The following is a 6373-nucleotide window of genomic DNA, read 5'->3' as shown; positions in this document are numbered from 1 at the left end:
ACCGAAAACTCACATATTTCATTGACCTATCTGCAAGGTTACCATCATGCTAGAGGACGTGGAGGTTCTATTTGGGTTGCCCATTGAGGGTATGGCTGTCAGCTACCCGCAGTCTCTTATGGACTATAGGGGAGAGGAGTATCTACATATGTTGCAGAGGCTCACCGATTTCCAGCCTGCAGAGCCGACTACTTTGAGTGGTGCTAGTTGATTGCAGTTGTCACCCATTAGGCAGCATCTGGTGGCGTTGATGTGATGACCTAAAAGGTCATCACTTGATTTACGAGTAAATTCTGTATTCTGAGGCCTTATAAGCCTCCTTTCTCCTCACCTCAATTTGCATGTGCGGTCTGGGCATATATCCGGAATGCTTTTATGTGGAAATGTGATGAAAATGTTAATTTGGCCTTTAAAATTAAATTTAAGTTGACTTCGGTCAACATTTTAGGTAAACGGACCCGGATCTGTGATTTGACGGTCCCGAAGGGCCGTAGAAAAATATGGGACTTGAGCGTATGCCCGAAATCGAATTCCGAGGTCCCAAGCCCAAGAAATAAATTTTTGAAAGAAATTATTTTACTGAAAATATAGGAGTTTTTGGAAATTTGATTATATTTGAAATTTATGGTATCAGGACCGTATTTTGGTTCCAAAGCCCGGTACAGGTTCAATATGACATTTAATATGCGTCTGTGAAATTTGGTAAGAAACGGAAGTCGTTTGATGTGATTCGGACCCGTAGTTGTGAAATTTGATAATTTGAAAGTTTTGAGGATTTTCTTAGATTTCTATGCTAAATATTGTTTAGGATGTTATTTTGGGGATTTGATTGCACAAGCAAGTCCGTATGATATTTTAGACTTGCGTGCACGTTTGGTTTAGAGCCACGAGGGCTCGGGTGAGTTTCGGATAAGCGTCGGGGTGATTCGAACTTAGAAAAATCTGGTGTTTGTATTGTTTGCTGGTGTCCAGGTTTTTGTTCTATGTGATTGCATCGATAGGTCCGCGATAGCATAGAGTTGATTCTGGGAGTCATCATTTGTTCTATACGATCGCATAAATAGGTCCACTATAGCATAGAGTTAATTCTATGAGTCATCATTTGTTCTATGCGATTGCATAGATAGGTCCGTGATAACATAGAGTTAATTCTGGGAGTCATTAATTGTTCTATGCGATCGCATAGATAGGTCCGCGATAGCATAAAGTTAATTCTAGGAGTCATCATTTGTTCTATGCGATTGCATAAATAGGTCCGCGATAGCATTGAGTTAATTCTGGGGGTCACCATTTTTCCTCTATGCGAATGCATACCCTGTCCCGCGATTGCAATGCCTAGTTTCCCTTACCCTATGCGAACGCATGCTTTTGAGTGTGAACACATAGGTTTGTTGCCCAGCTAATATAAATACTCTTTCAAAAACGGGCAAACGTTCTTCTTCACCATATTTTCGAGGTTTACAGCCCTAAGAACGATTTTCTTCAACAATTATCATCCCCAAGTCATAGATAATCAATTCTAAACTTTTTACTTTCAATTCCTTACTGTTTTTCATCACTTTTAAATCAAAAATCAAGGGTTTTTATGGTAAAAATTGGGGATTTGGGTAGAATTAGGGCTTTTTGATTAATTGGAATTTAGACCTCATTTTGGGGTCGAATTTCGAAACTAATTCCATATTCGGGCTCGTGGGTGAATGAGTGATCGGGTTTTGGTTGAACCTCATGTTTTGACCAAGCGGGCCCGGGGTTGATTTTTGACTTTTTAGGGAAAATAATAGAAAACCTATGATTAAGCATTGGGTATGAATTCTTTAGCATTTATTGATGTTGTTAAATCAATTTGGACTAGATACGAGTTTTTTTGGAGGAAAATTCTAAAGGAAAAGCGGTGTTTGAGGCTTGAGTTGGCCGTGGAAGTTTGAGGTAAATATTTGGTCTAACCTTAGCTTGAGTGATTAGGAGTTGTGTCTTATCTGCTATGTGCTAATTGTGGAGTACGACGTATAGTCATGGTGACGAGTATCTATACTCGGTGTCAAGCATGCTCATGAGTCTTGTATTGTAATTGTTATCACTCTGTTGTGGTTTATTGTGCTTCATATGAGGATTATCATTATTGTTCCCTTGCCGAGATGTTGTTGTGGTATTATTGTTCCCTTGCCGGGATGTTGTTATCATATTATTGTTCCCTTGCCGGGATGTTTGTTGTGATATTATTGTTCCCTTGCCGGGATGTTGTTGTAATATTATTGTTCCCTTGCCGGGATGTTGTTATTGTGCTATTGTTCCCTTGCCAGGATTCTTTTATGATTGGTATTGATAAATGAAATGGGAGCGGGTCGCACTCCTGCAACGGTAATATATGAAATGGGAGCAGGTTGCATGCCTGCTACGGTAATACATGAAATGGGAGCGGGTTGCACGCCTGCAACGGTAATATATAAAATGAGAGCGGGTTGCACGCCTGCAATGGTAATATATGAAATGGGAGCGGGTTGCACGCCTGCAACGGTACTATATGAAAAGGGATCGGGTTGCACACCTGCAATGCTATTACATGTGTACTTGTTTCTTATTTCCTTATCTTTTGCCGGTAATTGATTTATGGCGTTCCTTACATTTCTCTAATGTTATTCTGTTGTTACATGTTACCACCACAACATGTTTCCCTTGCCCAACTTTAGATGTAATTATCTACTTTTATTTTCCGTTGTACATGATTTAACTGCACAGGTTTATTTGGTAGTCTGGTCCTAGCCTCGTCACTACTTCGCCGAGCTTAGGCTTGGCACTTACCAGCACATGGGGCCGGTTGTGCTGATACTACACTCTACACTCTGTGCAGATACTGATACCAGGGCATTTGGACCGTAGTGAGGGTACTGTCTTCAGTCCATTCAGGCGATCCGAACTAGTCCTACAGACGTCCGCGGGCCTTGGCGTCTCCTCCTATCGTTTCTCTTTCTAATTTTATTTATTTAGAGACAGACTTATGTATTTCCATTCAGACCTTATTTGTAGTATTCTTAGATAGTTTGTGACTCGTGACACCAAATTCTGGGTAGTATTGTACTTCAGATTATGTAGCAGTGTTTGGTTGAATTATTAAGTTTTTCGTCTTCCGCATTTCTAGTTATTTAATTTATTCTGCTGTTTAATCACTTATTATTTTAAATTGTTGAACGTGTTTAATAAAAGGAAGGTAATGATTTTATAATATTTGGCATGCCTAGCTTCCACGAGTAGGCGCCATCACGACTCCCAAGGGTGGGAAATCCAGGTCGTGACAAGTTGGTATCAGAGCTCTAGGTTACATAGGTCTCACAATTCACGGACAAGCTTAGTAGAGTCTGAGGGATCGATACGGAGATGTCTGTATTTATCCCCAGACGCTATAGAGTTAGGAAAAACTTCACATCTATTGTTTCCTATCGTGCAGTTTGGTTTCTCAATGCTAATTGGATTTCTACTCTGTTCTTCCGCAAATGGCGAGATCACGTACCGCTTCTTCAGCCGAGCGTAAAGTGTCTAACGGGCCGGGTTGACCCGTAACCGGACCGGCCCAGACCGGTTAAAATCGGAACCGGACCGGACCGGTACATAGGGGGCCGGGTGGGCTGGGTAGCAGGGGTAGAGGGGGTTGGTCCGTTTAAATTTTGGTAACGGTTAACCGGGCCGGTCAAACCCGGTCCACGTGAATAGTACCGTGTACCGGTTAAACCGGCCCGGCCCGGCCCGGTACAACCTTTTTTTGTTTTTTTGAATTAAGTGGGGCCCACTAACCGTTGGCAACGGTCAGACCTGGCAGAGATCCGTTGCCCAACAGGTTAATTGCATTAATAGCCTCTTTTTTCTTTAAAATTTAATCCTTTTTCAATTTACAAAATTAACCTTCTCTAAAACTATAAATACACCCCCTCTTCTTCATTTCTTCACTCAACTCTCATTTCTCAATCTCAATTTCTCTCATTCTCTCATTCTCCAATTTTCAAGATTTCAAGTCTCAATCTCAAATTCTCAATTCTCAATTCTCAATTCAATTTAAATCATGTCTCGTACTTCTAGAGTGCGCTAATATGTTTGGCAACACTTTGAGGTGGTAGAAAAAAATGAAGAAGGTCAGAAAGTAAAGTGCAAGAACTGCGGTCAAGTCTTAAATTTACGTTCAGAGTCTGGCACAGGCAGTTTAAGGAGGCATATAAAGTATTGTCTTGAGCGTCCTCCGGAAATTCGTATTTAAGATATTAAGACAATTTGTGTTATTTTAAAATTATTAGACGTATTTATGCTTAATATTTTAGTTTGTTAGATTAATTTGAAGTATTGTTAATTTATTATGCATGAAAATTTAGTTTTACTATTTTTTGTTAATTTACTTTTTAAATGCAAACTTTAATTTTGAATTTTGAAATAAATGTAGCGCTTGCAATTTATATTAATACTTTTGTATTAATATAACTTGTAATCTTTAAATTAATACAAGTTATTAATATAACTTACAATAGTTATATAAAATACAAAAAAAGTTAAAAAAATACACTAAACACTGCAACGATATTACATGTGTACTTGTTTCTTATTTCCTTACCTTTTGTCGGTAATTGATTTATGGCGTTCCTTAGATTTCTCTACTGTTATTCTGTTGTTACCTGTTACCCCCGCAACATGTTTCCCCCGCCCAACTTTAGCTATAATTATCTGCTTTTATTTTCCGCTGTATATGATTTAACTACACAAGTTTATTTGGTAGTCTGGTCCTAGTCTCGTCACTACTTCGCCGAGGTTAGGCTAGGCACTTACCAACACATGGGGTCGGTTGTGCTGATACTACACTCTGCACTGTGCGCAGATACTGATACCGGGGCGTTTGGACTATAGTGAGGGTGATGTCTTCTGTTCATTCAGGCGACCCGAGGTAGTCCTGCAGACGTCCGCAAGCCTTGGCGTCTCCTCCTATCTTTTCTCTTTCTGTTTTTACTTATTCCGAGATAGACATATGCATTTCTATTCAGACCATATTTGTAGTATTCTTAGACAGTGTGTGACTTGTGATACCAATTCTGGGTAGTATTTACTTCAGATTATGTAGCAGTTTTTTGGTTGAATTATTAAGTTTTTTGTCTTCTGCATTTCTGGTTATTTAATTTATTTCGTTGTTTAATCACTTATTATTTTAAATTGTTGAACATGTTTAATAATAGGAAGGTAATGATTTTATAGTATTTGTCTTGCCTAGCGTCCACGATTAGGTGCCATCACGACTCCCAAGGATGGAAAATTTGGGCCGTGACAGCTGTACACCCAGATTACTGATAACTCACCGATAGAGGCTATCAAGCGGCAGAAGAGGTTGTTGCTACTGATGATGTTTGGTGGTATTATATTCCCGAACACTTCGGGAAACCTAGTTAGCTTGCGATTTCTACATCATCTGGAGTGGCTAGATGAGTTACCTACTTACAAATGGGGTGGAGCTGCTCTAGCCTACCCTTATAGGAAGTTGTGCCGGATGTTCATGGGCACCATGAGAGACGTCACCTGTTTTATTCCACTGCTGCTGGTGATAACATTAACAATTATTTTCATTATTATAACGGAGATAGTAGTAAATGACTTAAATTTTACATCCACAATCAATATTAGTTTTGGGCCTGGGAGCAATTCCTACAGATTCAACCACTTCTCCCACCGATAGCTCTAGATGCACCACCTCCAATGTTTCTGCCACTTGCTAGGAGGTGGTTAGAAAGGCGAGGTCGTGCCCGCGAGGTCGAGGCTCGATATCATTTTCCTTATTACATGGATTTGTTGGATTTACTTGAAGACGCTCAGGTACATATATGAATATGTTTGCTTGATAATGCCTGATCTATCTTACGTTTACTCACGATTCTTGTGTTTTATAAATAGTTCATATAGAGGCCATAGAGCAACGAGCTCATCGCTATATTGCTAGATTATTGCTCCCACGGTCGAGTTATGTGGATGTCTTCAGTCCCACTTATATGTCTCGATATAGCCGAGCAGCATGCCACCGAGTGAGTCATTCGACAGTTTGGTGGACGCCAACTTATACCTATTCCCCCTGTTGGCATTCCATACATTACGAGCGGGATGATCGCTGCAAGGTCGACCAGATATACTTGGCATGGCTAGAGGACAAGATAGAGGATTTGGATAAGAGATATGGCATAAGTCCGCCACACCCTCCATATGATCGTTTGGATGGGGAGCGTGAGTACATGGGTTGGTATCGCCGTGTTACTCGCCTTCTGATCGGGAATCCCGTTCATCGCACTGGTGGTCGGTACATTCCATACGCTAGTAGGCATGAGGCACTGGTATGTTATTTGATATATTTACTTATCAT

Source organism: Nicotiana sylvestris, chromosome 6 (genome assembly GCF_000393655.2).
Source record: "Nicotiana sylvestris chromosome 6, ASM39365v2, whole genome shotgun sequence".
Taxonomy (NCBI): domain Eukaryota; kingdom Viridiplantae; phylum Streptophyta; class Magnoliopsida; order Solanales; family Solanaceae; genus Nicotiana; species Nicotiana sylvestris.
Note: the sequence above shows the minus strand (reverse complement) of the source record.